This window comes from Microtus pennsylvanicus, chromosome 20, assembly GCF_037038515.1.
Source record: "Microtus pennsylvanicus isolate mMicPen1 chromosome 20, mMicPen1.hap1, whole genome shotgun sequence".
In the NCBI taxonomy this organism is placed as follows: Eukaryota; Metazoa; Chordata; class Mammalia; order Rodentia; family Cricetidae; genus Microtus; species Microtus pennsylvanicus.
In genome coordinates, this window is record NC_134598.1 from 13,678,837 (window position 1) to 13,694,889 (window position 16,053).

Consider the following 16,053-nt stretch of genomic DNA (forward strand, 5'->3'; position numbering starts at 1 on the left):
TTTTCTGCTAACGTGAACTGGGCTGTAGCAAGAGGGAACCGCCCGCGGGACAGGGTGAGCAATCCTCTTTGCTGGGAATGTACACAGTCCACTTCTCCTCCAGGGGGGGAGAGCTCAAGAAGGGGGGGGGGGACACTCAAGCCGAACGAATGAATGTAAGGCATAGCTGAAGGGGTGCCAGGGCACCCGAGACAGAAGCAGTGGTGTGACCTGAGCCTGCACGGAAAGGGAGATCTAGGGACAGATCCGGACAAATACCAGGAAAGAGAATGCTATCTTGGCCATCTCAGAGAGTTCTTAAAGAAGGACAGAACATTTTGCTGTCCAGAAAGGAATGGTGCAAGTCAGGGTTGGGCCAGTGTCTAAATCCCCACAGAAAGCCACAGCTTCGTACGTCTGGCAAGATGAAGAAAAATGAAACCAAAGGTCTTAGGAATTTTAGGAATTTTTGGAGAACGTGCTGACCCTTAGTGTTTATGAGACTTACCAGCCTGTTGGTGGTGGGGGTGTGGCTTCGAGTCGTTTCTGCAACTGCTGACTGTGGTTCCCACCACTAAGTATATTATAGGCATTGAGCTCTTGGCTACTCTGCCACAACATCACTTTACCATATAATTTTTTTTCTAAATTTATTATGTTAGATTTATTTTTATATTTGTGTGTATTTAGTATGTACATATTTCCATTCCTGGCACTGGCAGAGGTTAGAACAGTGGTTCTCAATCTGTGGGTCACGACCCCTTTGGTGGGACTCAAACGACCCGTTCACTGGGATCACCTAAGACCACAGGAAAACACAGAGATTTGCATTATAATTTATAAAAGTAGCAAAGTTATTTTTTTATGAAGTGGCAATGAAAATAATTTTGTAGTTGGGGTCATCACAACATGAGGAACCCTGCTAAGAGGTCTCAGCATCAGGAAGGCTGAGAATCACCGGATTAGAAGGTGTCAAATCCACCAGAATTGGATGATGGTAAGCCACCATGTTGGTGCTGGGAATCCAAATCCTCTGCAATAACAATAAATGCTCTATCTCTGAGCCTCTCCAGCCCTAAATTTATTTCCGTTTTTATTATTTGCGTGTGTTTGTGGGGGGGGGGTAGTGGGACAGGGAACTGGGAGAGACATAGGCCACTGCATGTATGTGGAAGTCAGGGACAACTTTTCCAAGTCAATTCTTTCCACTGTGGGTCCCAGGGATCGAATTGAGGTCATCAGTCTTATGTGGCATGTGCTTTTCACACAAAGTCATGTGATGGTTTGAAAGAAAATGGACCCCAAAGGGAGTGGCACTATTAGGAGGTGTGACATTGTTGGAGTAGGTGTGGTCTTCTTGGAGGAAGTGTCACTGTGGGGGTGGGCTTTGAGCTCTCTGTTCTCCAGCTTCACTCCTGTGACTATCAGTCAACTTCCTGTTGCCTCGGATCAAGCTGTAGGACTCTCAGCTCCAGCACCCTATTTGCCTGCACACTACCCGCGCTCCTTGCCTTGATGATGATGGACTGAACCTCTGAAACTGTAAGCAAGCCATCCTCAATTAAATGTTTTCATTTATAAGAGTTGTCATGGTTGCCAGGCGGTGGTGGCACACGCCTTTAATCCCAGCACTTGGGAGGCAGAGGCAGGCGGATCTCTGTGAGTTTGAGACCAGCCTGGTCTACAAGAGCTAGTTCCAGGATAGGCTCTAGAGCTACAGAGAGACTCTGTCTCAAAAAACAAAAAAAAAAAAAAAAAAAAAAAAAAAGAGTTGTCATGGTCATGGTGTCTCTTCACAGCAATAAAACCCAAATTAAGACGAGCCATCTCTCCAGTTCCGTTTCTGATCTTTTAAAGGGTTTTTTTCTTGTTGACTTTTATTTCCGTGTGTCTGTATTCATGTGGCCATCAGAGGACAGCTATCAGGAGACAGCTCTCTCCTTCCACTGTCATCAGACTTAGTGGCAAGTACCTTTACCCACAGAGCCATCTCACTATCCCCAAAATAAATATTCTTCTTCTTTTCCTCTTTTTATAAATCAATATTGTTAAAGCTGAGCACAGTGGTGCACACCATTAATCCCAGCACTTGGGAAGCAGAGGAAGGTAGGCTGATCTCTGAGTTGGAGGCCACCCTGGTCTACAGAGTGAGTTGCAGGACAGGCACGGCTACACAGAGGAACCGTATCTTGGTAAAATAAACAAACAAATAAATGAAAAAACTGACAACACCAAAGTCAGTATTGTTGAGTGTTTACTGTTTGGGTTGGTTTTGTTGTTAGAGGCAGGCTTTCACTCCATATATCTGGCCCATCGGGAACTGGCTATATAAGCCAAGGTGGCCTCACACTCACAGAGGTCTGCCTGCCTCTGCCTCCTGAGTTCTGAGATTAACTTCTTTTTAATTACATTTATTTGGTGATGCTGGTGGAGGTGGAGTGTGTATGTGTGTGTGTGTGTGTGTGTGTGTGTGTGTGTGTGTGTGTGTGAACTGCATTCATGCGTGGAGTTCAGAGGAAAATTCATTAAAAAAAAATAAGCCATCTTGCTGGCCCTTAATTCTGATCTTGGAAAGAAAAATTATTTACTTATCCATGATCATGTTGTCTTAGGCCTCCCCCTTTTTTTTTTCTTTATAAAATAATCTGATTTCACCATGTAGCTCTGGGATAGCCTGGAACATGGAACCCTTGATCCTCTTCCACCGTGTCTGACAAGTGCTAGGGTTGCTGCCACGGCTGTACAACCACCACACCTGACCTACCTCGAGCTTGTGTCTTCCACAGGCTGCTCATAGTTTGGTTAGAATTTTCATCCTGAGCGTGTGTTGAGTCTTAAGTTTGCCTTTTTTTTCTGAATCCACTGAAATTCTATTAATTCCCCCTGTTATTAAAGTATAATAAATGTTTTTATAGCATACTTTAGGGGTGGAAATAGAGTTTAGTGATAAGGATCTTGCCAAGCAAAGGCCCTGGGTTGGACATGGGCAGAAGTCCACTTTGCAGTGATGAAATAAAGTCCTCTTAATTATAATGTACCATCATTTTCATATTTTACTTTATTTAGTTTGCCAATATGAAAATCATTTTTGTCTGCTCTTGTGAGTGATGTCTACTTGACTTTCCTTGGTCCGCCAACTCCCAAATAATGACACAGAGACTTCTTATTATGAAAACTTGGCCTTGTTTTAGGCTTGATCCCAACGAGCTCTTAAAACTTAAATTACCCCATTTAGGTTAGTCTATATTCTGCAACGTAACTTGTTACCTCTCCTGCAACTCCCTCTGCATCTCGCTGGCGAATTCTCTTCTCTGATAACTGCCTCCCCCCAATTCCTCTTTCTCTCCAGAAATCCCACCTATCCTCTCCTGGCTAGCTTTTAACCATTCAGCTTTTTATTAAACCAATCAGAAGCTGCCTTTGGCAGGCAAGAAAGGACAAAGACATATCTTCACAAGTGTATTGAATATTCTGCAACAATGTTGAACTGTATGTCTTATTTCTCATATATCTGCCTAGTACAGGTATTAGGATATCATAGATATCACACCGAGCCTAAGAAACGATCCCTCTTCCCTAATTTTTCTAAAAGACTATGAAATTGGTATTACTCGTTCTTTAAATTTTTGATAAAATTTTACCAGTGGAGCAAAATAGGCCTTAAAATTTCTTTGCTTCAAGTTTACAAATTATAAGTTAATTTGATTCATCTACTATAAGGCTATTCATACATATTTTCTTTTTGAGTTAGTTCTAATTTGTACCAGAAATGGCTCAGCAGTTTAGAGTGTGTCCTGCTCTTCCAGAGGACCTAAATTCAGTTCTCAGCACCAGGTCAGGTGGCTCTCAACCGTCTGTAACTCCAACTCCAGTGTCTCTGATGTCCGAACCCAAACTCAGACTTATAATTAAAAATAAAATAAATCTTGGAAAATTTTCTTTTAAAGTTTTCCATTTTTCCTGCCTGAAACAACCCTCCTCATAGGAGCAACTCTGCTTGCTAGGAATTTTATCTGCTTTTGTGGCATGAGACGTGTGGAAGTCTCCCTGTCTGTCTGTCTGTCTGTCTGTCTGTCTGTGTCTCCCTCATTTCGTCTCTCTTTCTCTTTTTTCCATTCTTTTATTTTCTCTTTTTACAGTGACTGAGTTTTGCTGTGCCGCCCAAGCTGGCCTGCATCCTAAGGACCGGGATTAGCTTTAATTTCTGAATGGACATCTTTCCACAGTTGAGAACAGTCTTCTTGGTTTCTTGTCCTGTTTCCATGAGAAAACACTCTGGCAAACTCAGCCGAAGAAAGGGCTTATTCTGGCTCACAGTTCAAGGTGCGACCTTCAGGGTGGAGAAGCCACCTGAGGCCGCTGGTCACATGACACTCACAATTGGGGACACACAGAGCAATGAAAACATGCATGCTAGTGCCTTCCTGGCTACCACTGCCTCAAACAGTTCCAGATCTCCAGAGCATGGAATGTTCCCGAACAACATAATGATAGGCATGCTTTGAAGTCTGACTCCCTCATGATTTTAGATTCCATCAAGCCAATGGCACCAACTATATCACAAGAATCTACAAACCGAATAGATTTGCTTTCAGCACCTAAAATATAGGTCCTTCCATTGTCTTTTGGCCTGCAGAGTTTCTCATAGGAAAACTATCAAAAAACCAAAACAAAACAAAACACCTTAGGCCAGGAAGATGGCTTTGTGGGTAAAGTTGTCCATCTCCAAACCTCATGGCCGAGTTCATGTCCCTAAACCCACGTGGTTAAAGGCAGAACTGACCCCTCAAGCTGTTCTCTGTTCTCTGACCGCCACATGTTCACTGTGGCCTGTGCACACACGGACTGCTGCACACACGGACTGGTGCTCACACGGACTGGTGCTCACACGGACTGCTGCACACACGGACTGGTGCACACACGGACTGGTGCACACACGGACTGGTGCACACACGGACTGGTGCTCACACGGACTGGTGCTCACACGGACTGGTGCACACACGGACTGGTGCACACACGGACTGGTGCTCACACGGACTGGTGCTCACACGGACTGGTGCACACACGGACTGGTGCACACACGGACTGCTGCTCACACGGACTGCTGCACACACGGACTGGTGCACACACGGACTGGTGCTCACACGGACTGGTGCTCACACGGACTGGTGCTCACACGGACTGGTGCACACACGGACTGGTGCTCACACGGACTGGTGCTCACACGGACAGGTGCTCACACGGACTGGTGCACACACGGACTGGTGCACACACGGACTGGTGCGCACACGGACAGGTGCTCACACGGACTGGTGCACACACGGACTGGTGCTCACACGGACTGGTGCGCACACGGACAGGTGCTCACACGGACTGGTGCACACACGGACTGGTGCTCACACGGACTGGTGCACACACGGACTGGTGCTCACACGGACTGCTGCACACACGGACTGGTGCACACACGGACTGGTGCGCACACGGACTGCTGCGCACACGGACTGGTGCGCACACGGACTGGTGCTCACACGGACTGGTGCACACACGGACTGGTGCACACACGGACTGGTGCTCACACGGACTGGTGCTCACACGGACTGGTGCTCACACGGACTGGTGCGCACACGGACTGCTGCGCACACGGACTGGTGCTCACACGGACTGGTGCACACACGGACTGGTGCTCACACGGACTGCTGCACACACGGACTGCTGCACACACGGACTGCTGCTCACACGGACTGGTGCACACACGGACTGGTGCACACACGGACTGGTGCACACACGGACTGGTGCTCACACGGACTGGTGCTCACACGGACTGGTGCTCACACGGACTGGTGCTCACACGGACTGGTGCTCACACGGACTGGTGCTCACACGGACTGGTGCTCACACGGACTGGTGCTCACACGGACTGCTGCACACACGGACTGGTGCGCACACGGACTGGTGCTCACACGGACTGGTGCACACACGGACTGGTGCACACACGGACTGGTGCACGCACACAAATGCAGTTTTAACATTAAATAAAACATATTTCCTCTGGCTGCTTTCTCTTTTCCTTTTGTTTTCAAACAGTCCGAAACCAGTCTTCATATAGCTTTGTTCATCTGGCTTCGCCTTTCGGTTTGAGGGTTTTGTTTGTTTTTTGTTTTTGTTTTTCAATTTCCTACCCCCTCCCTCAAATTTTTTATTACTCCTTTGGGAATTTTGTACAGTATATTTTGATCATATTAAACCCCCCACATTAAATTTTTGATCGTTTTATGAACTGTACATTTTATGAACTGTAGAAAAAGCCGAGCCGTTTTTCTAGCACTGTTATTCCTTTGCTGTCTGAGAGCCCGTTTGCTTATTGGTTCGCTTGTTAGGTTGTTTATGCTGAGTCTCTTGGTGTAGCCCAGCCTGTCCTAGATGACCTCAAGATCTCCCTGTATCCTTGGCCCTAGTAATATATCTTAATATCTTCTTATTTTTCTCCTTGTATCCATATTTTTCTTTAATTCTGTGAGCACATTTTTTTAAAAATCATAATATGTACTTTAACATCTTTGCCTGCTAATTTCATCTTTATTATTTCTATTACCTGCTTTTTCTCTCAGTTACAGGTCACATTTTTTTTGTCCTGGACATGGTTGACTTCCTGTTGGAGAGGACCGAATCTCTTAGAGAATGGAATGTTGAATCTTGTTCTCCGATACTCAGTACAATACTCTTTTGGGTCAGCCCAGTCCACGTGAGCATTGTTATGGTGGATGCAGAGAAAGCTCGGGTCTGGGCTCTTCATCTCCAGTTCCTCCCAGGGCTGTGCCCAGGTCCTGGTGCCTTGTGCGTGAGAAGGCCTGACAAGTGGGAACACAAGCTGTTCCCTGTCAGGGATTGTTCCTGTGTACAGTGTGGATGTCCAAGATTCCAGGGCAAAGCACGGTTATGTCATACATTTGAAGGGGCCTTTTTGCAGCTCTCTAGAGGACTCTATGCCATGCCCTGCTCTTCAATTCTGCCTCACTATTTCTCGCAGCCTCAGTCTCCCCCAACTCTGATTTTTTTTTCTGCCTTTCTAGCACACACACACACACATGCACAAATTTTTTGTTTATTTTATTCATTTATTTTTGGTTTTCTGAGATAGGGCTTCTCTGTAGCTTTGGAGCCTGTCCTGGAACTCACTCTGTAGACCTGGCTGGCCTCGAACTCACAGAGATCTGCCTGCCTCTGCCTCCTGAGTGCTGGGATTAAAGGCATGCATCACCGCCGCCCGGCTGTTTTGTTTTGTTTTTTGAGACACATTTTCTCTGTGTAGTCCTGGCTGCCCTGGAACTCACTCTGCAGACCTATCTGGCTTCAAATTCAAAGATCTGCCTTCCTCTGCCTGCCTCAGCCTCCTGAGTGCGGGGATTAAAGGCGTGCATCACCACCACCACCGGGCTACACACATATTTTATTTGTTCATTTTTTTCCATTATATATATATATATGTATATATATGTATATATATATATATTAAGCAAATGCTTTATCACTGAGTTATACCCTCAACTCTAAAGTATATTTTGAATCTTTAATTTGTGTGTGTGTATGTGTGTGTGCACATATGCATGCAGACTGTGACATACTACATAGAGAAACAAGGACAATTTGCTACAGCCATTTCTCTCCATCCACCATGTGGGGCCTGGAGATCAGGCTTAGGCCACAAGGCTTGGCAGCAAATACTTGCACCTCCTGGTCCATTTCACAGGTCAAAAGCTTTTTGGGTTTGGTTTTTTTAAACAGTATTCCTAAAGAGTTACACTTTGTCCTTACAGGTAGTTAAGTACTAGGTGGATGCACTTCCTATTTTCAAAGTTCGGTTTTAAGTGTTGAAGGTGAGGTTAGGTGTTCTGCTGCAGGGCAGCAATCTACTTCAAGCAAGTTTTTAACTAGATTTCTACTGACTGAGTCTTTTACTCAGTGAGCTCTCTCCGTGCTGTCTCGCGGGATTAAAGTGATGCCGTAGCTTTCTGAGATAACCCCACTATGAACATTCCTGGCTCAGCAAAGTGTTCCTTGCTCGGCTTTACAGAGTTTCACACTCCTCAGACACAGATTGGAATTTAGATAAGAAAGATGGGGGGGGGGGGGGGGAGAGAGAGAGAGAGAGAGAGAGAGAGAGAGAGAGAGACTGAGTCTGCGACTCTCTTCCACACACACCCTTCACAGAAAGTTTGCTTTAATGAACTTGATTGTTCAAAAGGCAGGGTTGTAGCTGGGGCTGGGACTAGGGGTAGGGGTGGTGAGAGAGTGGGAGTGGGGGTTTAATGTTCAGGTGTACTTTGTGTCCTTCATACGTAGAAGCAGGAGCCCCAGTTTTACTTAATCATCAAATTGATTGGTGCCGCCATCGCTGAGATCCTTGAGCTTACAGAGCTCTAAGAACGGGTGGTGAAAACGCCTTCCGGGAAAGCTTGGGAACACGAAGGCGGTCACATTCCTCCTGATGTTGTAGGGCCCACAGTTCATTGAAAGATGCTTTTTAAATGAAAACCACATGGAGGATATTTTTATAGGGCCGTAAAGATGACAAATTAGCTGATTTCCTCCCCCCCTCAACACAGTGTACCCCGAGGGCTTCCACTGGAGAAGAGGGAAATGGCTGAGGTTTAGCCAAGCTTAATTTCTCTTTCTACTCAGACGTAATAAATAACATAGCACATAAAACCTGTGTTTTTAGGAGTGTTTGTCTTTGGAAATATCAACAAATAATGTATCCACTACCAATAAATGACTTTCAGTTATTTATTTACTAGTTTAACAAACTAGTCTGATGCCTTTGATATTCAAAAGGTACCACAGTAGATATGAGATAACAAAACTAAAGAGGAATCAGTCTCTGGTGTGAGCGTTTAGGATGCAACATGCAGACAAACCTCTTACGTTGGTCCATTTCTGCCCCAGTAATAAATAACTTTATTTTCATGGCCTGAAACACGGATGTGCTGAGTTCCAGTTCTGTAAGCATCAGAATGAGTCTGCCTGGCTAGAGTAGAGGTAAAACCCAGAGGACCCACAGCCCCATCCTTTTCTATCTACGAGGGGCAACCCACACGTCTTGTCTCATGGTTTCTCTCCTGTATCTTCCATGCTGGCAGCCATAGACCACACTGGTCTCTCTGCCTGGCTTTTATCCGCTTACATCTCTAGCTCTTATCCCTCCCCTAGCAATTCTCCTGCTGTTTTTGTACCCTCCTGGATGTTATCTCTCTTTTAAGCCTCTGCCCCCCCCCCCCCCAGCAATTCTCCTTATTTCGTACCCTTCTGGATGCAATCTCCCTGTTAAGGTCCAATCATCAATTCCATCTGCAGCTTTAATGCTTTAATTCTCCTCTATGATGTCAGAATTCACAGTTTTCTGGAATTCAGATGCAAATCATTGGGAACAGAAAAGGAACAGTGTTAATGTAGTTTTCTACCATGTGTAGGTCAACAACAAAGTCTCAGGGGAAATGTAAAATGTATCACAAACTGAAATTACATAATACCATCATAATAGATTCTTCGAGGGAAATATGTAACAGTAAATACATTTAACAAACAAAAAAAATTGGAGATTTAAATCAGCTATCCTGGGCTTGTTCGGTAAGAAATTGGAGAAAAAAGAGGTAATAGGACCCCAAACAAGCCAAAGACAAGAGAAAAAAAATTCATTGAAAAAAAAATGATTCCTAGAAAAATATTTGACTAGACTCTCCAGTTAACCAAAATCAAGAGAATGTAAAAAAATAAATTATCAGCACAAACAAATTAGAAATCACTATAGACATTAAAGACTAATAAAGGAATGCTGTAAACAAGTTTAATCAGGTCCAAAAATGTACTGAGAAAAGCTTATAATACTGAAAAAGGAAACAGATGAAGTTTAGGCCAGAAGAATAAAAGCACGGACAGGTGGCCCTGTCTCTTTGCCTGCCCTTGTTTGCAACACAATGTGAGGGGACAGCTTAGCAGAGGAGGGACTCACTCTGTCTTAAACTGGAGGGGAAGTCCGCCAAGGCGGCAGAGGTCTCACAGCAGGAGCGTGAAGCGGCTGGTCACGTGGAATCTGCCAACTGACAGCAGAGAGAGATTAACACACTCGGTGCCTTTTCTCTTAGTCATTCCCTCTAGGACCCCAGTCCTGGAATGGTGCCCCCCCCCCCAGTCAAGACGCCTAAGCTAACCTAGACAAAGTCTAGAGATTTGTTTCATGGTGACTTCAAATCCAACAAAGTAGAAGCTACAGACTAACGCTTTGAGAAGTTGATGGCCATGAATTTGAACGGTTGCGTAAAATCCAGGTGGTTCAGAGAATTTTTCTAAACAGTTGGTATTTTATAATGATAACAGCAGAAATACAAAAATATATATATATGAATATATGCATATACATACACACATATGTGTGATACACACACGCATCACATGAAGCTAAGAAGATGAGTCAAGAGTTAAATGCTTGCCAACAAGTATGAGGGCCTGAATTCAATCCCCAGCATCTACATTAGAAACCGGGAGCGGTAGCATTGTGCTCATAATCCCAGCACAGGGAAGCTGGGGACAGGAGGATCCCTGGGGCTTCTAAGGAACTCCAGGCTCAGAGACCCCCATCTCACAATAAAGTGGTTGAGGAAGACGCCCCGTGTCAACTGCTGGCCTCCACATGGATGGACATTCACGTGCGCACACACAAGTGTGCACACAAACGAAGCAAATACACAGATGCACGCAGAGATGCTGGGAAGAGAGGCTGGGGTGTTCAATAGCATCTTCAGCTCTTAGTAGAGAAGTGCGGGAACACAAGAGAACGGGAAGGAGGACAGACAGAGTCCGGGAGATGTGATAGATGGACTGAGGACGATCATTCATGCTCAAGGTTTAAGGGACTGAAAAGTTTGTAGAAACTAGGAGGTGGTGGCGCACGCCTTCAATCCCAGCACTTGGGAGGCAGAGACAAGCGGAAGCGGATCTCTGGGAGTTTGAGGCCAGCCTGGTCTACAAAGCGAGTTCTAGGACAGCCAGGACTGTGACACTGAGAAACCCTGTTTTGAAACAAAACAAACAAAAAAAGAAAATTAAGTCATGAGAAAGCTGGTCCTTAAAAGTTTGGTCATTTGTTTTTGTATCTAGAATATTCCAGTCGTGCTGTATGGAGGCTGTGAAGATGAGCAAGCATAAAGTGTGTAGCTTTAGCGCTGCCATATTGGTCATCAGAACAGGTAGGAAGTAAGTCACCTCAGCACAGAAGAACTGCCAAGTAGGAACGAGTAATCCACACAAGGAAACACTTCTGCTGTACTAGAGATAATATATCATTGGTACCTAGCTGTACTTAGAAATTTTCCATTGGATTGCAGCCACGGAAAAAACACTCGACGTCATCATCACAACCGGGCCAGCGAGATGGTTCAGTGGGTAAGCACTTGTGGCCAAACCTGCAACCTCAGCTTGATCTGGAGAACCCACATGACAGAAGGAGAGAACTGACTCCCACAAATCGATCCCTGGCCTACACACACACACACACACACACACACACACACACACACTGCACATGTACAAACACACTATTTCATTACTATTCACAAAGTAAAAGAACACTCAACCAAATTGTTTCACCAAGCTGAAGTATTTCTCTGTCAAGAGTCTACATTCTCTGCACTGATTTATTTCTAAAGAAAAGGGAAGACTGGAGAGGTGGCTCAGCCGTTAAGAGCACTGCCTGCTCTTCCAGAGGTCCTGAGTTCAATTCCCAGCAAGGACATGGTGACTCACTGTTGGAAGGAGGAGGGTGCTAGTTAGTTCCCAGCTGCTTAGCCCCAAAATAATCACACAGAAACTGTATCAATTAGAACACTGCTTGGCCCACTAGCTCTAGCTTCTTATTGACTACCTCTTACATATTAGTTTAACCCATTTCTATTAATCTGTGTATCACCATGTGGCTGTGGCCTACTGGCTAAAGTTCTAGCATCTGTCTCTGGTGGGGCTACATGGCTTCTCTTCTAACTCTGCCCTTCTTTCTCCCAGCATTCAGTTTAGTTTCCCCTGCCTACCTCTATTCCCTGCGCAGGCCCAACACACTTTCTTTATTCACCAATGGTATTCACAGCATACAGAGGGAAATCCCACATCAGCTCACAACCATCTGTAATGAGATCTGATGCCTTCTTCTAGCCTGCAGACATACATGCAGACAGAACACTGTATTAATAATAAATAAATAAATCTTGAGGAAAAAGAAAGAAAAGAAAACGGAAAATTAGATCCAGGTTGATGGCTCAGAGTTAAAAGTACTTGCTTATTTTGGCAGAGGGCCTGGTTGTGGTTCCCAGTACCCATGCGGCGGTGGCTCACTACCGTCTGTAATTAACTCTGATGCTTAAGGATTGATGCTGCTTCCTGGTCTCTGCAGGTACTAGACATGCATGTGGTGCACATTCATAATAGAGGCAAAACATACAAATGAAAAAAAAAATCTCTTGTTTTAAGAAATGGAAGGTTTATTACCTCTTTTTCTCATTGCTATAACAAAAGCAACTTAAGGAAGTGCTGGCTTATTTAAGTCCCTGGAGAATACAGTCCTTCACGGTGGAGAGTTACAGTGGCGGAGCACTGGGTGGCTGGTCACAGTGTGCACTGTCAGGGAGCAGAGAGAGACGAAAATTATCACTCAGCTCCTTTCTCCTTTTTAGCCAGTCTGGCCCCTAGCACGCGGAATGGTACCACCCACATTTAGGGTGGGTCTTCCTGCCCCTGTAAGTCCCTAGGAAACCCCGCCTCCTCCCCTCCCCCATAGGCATGAGATTTGTCTCCTAGCCAGTCAATACTAACCATCACAATCGCCAGTTGGGCCTGGATTACACTGATCTCTAGAATTGCTAAAGTCACAGAGCTACGGGAAATGGCCATGCTACGGACTACAAGCTGACTCAGGGAGACTGAGTTCTGAACCGACTTTAGTAATTCAGAAACTGCCAGTGTGCAACTGTGTTGCCAATGATTTGACAGTATTTTGAATGGGCAATACAGTATTTCCATCCTATACACCCGGACAAGTTTAATTTCAAAGTAGATTTAAATTATCTTATTTGTGTGTCTGTCTGTGTGTGTGTCTCTCTCTCTGTGTGTATGTGTGTGTGTGTACTTGTGTGCAGGTATCGAAGGAAGCCAGGGCCATTGGATGCCTTGGAGCTGGAGTTACAGGCAGTACTGGTCTACGTGGTGTGGGTTTCAGGAGTCAAAGGATCCAACTTCCAACCCTTACCCACCCAAGCATCACTCTAACTCTGAAATAAATTTTAAAAGAGGAACATTTAAAACAAATATTTTGATACCTTTTTTGCCCTCTCTTTACAGTAGCTGACATATTTTTAGTATAAAAAATTGGTAAGGTCTGAGAATTTTAATGTTCCTTCTTTGAGAAGAATATTTCTTGGACCATTTGTAGCAAACATCTTAGTGGTAAAGGGCTTAGGAGATGTACTTCCTCCCTATGTCTCTTAGAATATTCTTGTTTTCTAAAACTCAGAGGAAAATTCTTTGATGATTTCCTAATATTTTTACTGTCTTACCGCAGCAGCGAGAACGCAGTCTGGAAAGGGTCGCCCTTCCCTGGAAAATTTCACTGAGCTGCTGGTGCCCTCTCGTGGTCAGTCCTCACAGTTGCAGCTTTGATTGCTAGTGAGCCACACTTGTAAAGGCTTCAGGTGGAGGAATTGCGGCTTTGAAAGGAAGACCAGCAGGGAAGTAAGATTCAAAAAGACTACAAGCTGCAGTTTCCCAAACTGCTCCCTAACGGGAAAATACAGACAAATACTTGATTCTGATCGAAAGAAGAAAGGATGTTGTCTTAGGGTTTCTATTACTGTGAAGAGCACATTGGGGCTGGCTTACAGGCACAGAGGTTTAGGTGGGAAACGTGGTGTCATGCAGCCATGGTGCGAGAGAAGTAGCTGAGAGTTCTACATCTGGATCACAGACAACAGGAAATGAACTATCTCCCTGGGTGTAGCTTGAGAGACCTCAAAGCCCACCCCCACAGAGACACACTTTCTCCAACAAGGCCACACCTACTCCAACGAAAGCCACACCTCCTAATAGCACCACTCCCTCCGTGCTAATGGGGGCCAATTACTCTCAAACTCCCACAGCTGTGTATTCTGGGTCACCATTAGTCACCTCCACCACACCTTATTCTAATTCTCTGCCTGTTGTCGTCAACACCAGAGTATGCGCTTATGAAGGAAGAGATCTCAGGCGGGGTGATGGTGGCGCACGCCTTTGATCCCAGCACTTGGGAGGCAGAGTCAGACGGATCTCTGTGAGTTCGAGGTCAGCCTAGTCTACAAGAGCTAGTTCCAGGACAGGCTCCAAAGTCCTAGGAAAAGAGAGAGAGAGAGAGAGAGAGAGAGAGAGAGAGAGAGAGAGAGAGAGAGAGAGAAAGAAAGAGAGAGAGAGAGATCCCAGTCTTGCAGTCAATGTAAGTTGCTGAGTAGCTGCACAAATAGAGAAAAATATTGATTCCTGTGTTCACATTCGTCCACAACCATTGTCTATTATTACTCTTACTACGTGCTTCTAATGAAAAATGCTTTGAGAAAATTTCAAAACCCCCATATGCCCAAGTACATTTATGACGTTTCATGTCCAATCTTGTTTTTTATAGACTGAGCCTTCATCCATTTGCTTCTATTAATCCACGCTAATAGAGCCCTACTTTGCAGAACTCAAGGGTGCAAATATTTGATAGACACAGTGCTATCACTGATATGTCGCTATTTCCTCCAAATTAAAAATTCCCCACTGAGGGCTGGAGAGATGGCTCAGAGGTTAAGAGCATTGCCTGCTCTTCCAAAGGTCCTAAGTTCAATTCCCAGCAACCACGTGGTGATTCACAACCATCTGTAATGAGGTCTGGTGCCCTCTTCTGGCCTGCAGGCATACACACAGACAGAATATTGTATACATAATTAATAAATATTTAAAAAAAATTCCCCACTGAGTGTGGTGGCACATGCTTTTCATCCCAGCACTCAGAAGGTAGAGGCAGGTGGATCTCTGTGAGTTTGAAGCCAGCAAAGTAGACAAGCTGGTTCCAGACCAGTCAAGACTACACACTGAGAGCCTGCACGGGACTACACACTGATAGAAAGGAAACTCCCTTTTGGAGATAGTCATGAGACTCGGGCAGCTAATAAAAGTTACGAAGTTTAGGAAATCTACAGGACTATTCAGAGAGTAACAAGAGCCATGCGTCCTCTCCCGGGGTTATATAAGCAGGAGGTACATAAGATGGAGTACATTTCATAGAGCTGCCTTCAAGTCGGGGGAAATCTCTCGGAATGTGGCTTTCCCAAGTTGACCCACGGCGGGATCCATCTGCCTGTGAAATCACCACGCTCCTGCAAGGAACCCTCATCCACGCTGCTTTAGCCCCAGTAAACTCGCTGACTTACCAAGCTAGACCTTGTTAGAATCATTTTTTTAGACTGGCGTCAGTGCCCTATATGGGGTGTAAAGACGTTGTTCGTGGCTCCCCAGAAGTTATACAAGTTTCTAAAGGAAAATGCCTTGGCTTAGAGTCAAAGTCCCTGCCTTTCTGGTAACCACTAAACTTCAGCGCCCCCTTACGGCAGCTGTAGGAATTATGTTTGGTTTGATTTGGTGTTTTTTTTTTTCAGGTTCCTGTTTGTCTTATTGTACACCTGCTTTCAATTCCATCGTATCCGCTGATATTCAGTTTATTATTTCCCAAATGACCAAATATTACAGTTTGCTAGCCCAAACTTCTTGCATTTGTAGAAAACCTCCACAGAAACGGGACATCTGTAAGTACTCTCTCTCTCTAAGGAATTATAGAAATGTTTTGAATTCTCCTGTTCTCCCTTAGGAAAAAGCCTAATTAGGACAAAAATGTATTTCCTGTAACACTTGCTGAAAGGAACCAGCGCTCACTGGAGGATTGAAAATGCCATGAGAGGAGACCGAGACGGTAAGCGCAGATCCTGCAGGGGTCTGCACCAGGTCCTCTGTGTCTACGTTGTGGCCGTT

At 45.0% G+C, this 16,053-nt stretch overlaps 1 protein-coding gene across 3 annotated transcripts in view; it reads left to right on the forward strand.

Moving 5' to 3' along the window:
* Nucleotides 1-15,910, forward strand: part of Tmem19 (transmembrane protein 19) — a 48,088-nt gene extending 32,178 nt beyond the window's left edge. Inside the window, exon 8 of one of the 3 annotated variants that reach the window (XM_075954869.1) lies at nucleotides 15,893-15,910. The gene's annotated coding sequence lies outside the window, so the exon portion shown is untranslated. Of the gene's footprint in view, nucleotides 1-4,118; nucleotides 4,660-6,587; nucleotides 6,711-15,892 lie in introns of those variants that run through there. The other 2 variants (XM_075954871.1, XM_075954868.1) reach the window with 2 other exon arrangements.
* Nucleotides 15,911-16,053: the final 143 nt, after the last annotated feature.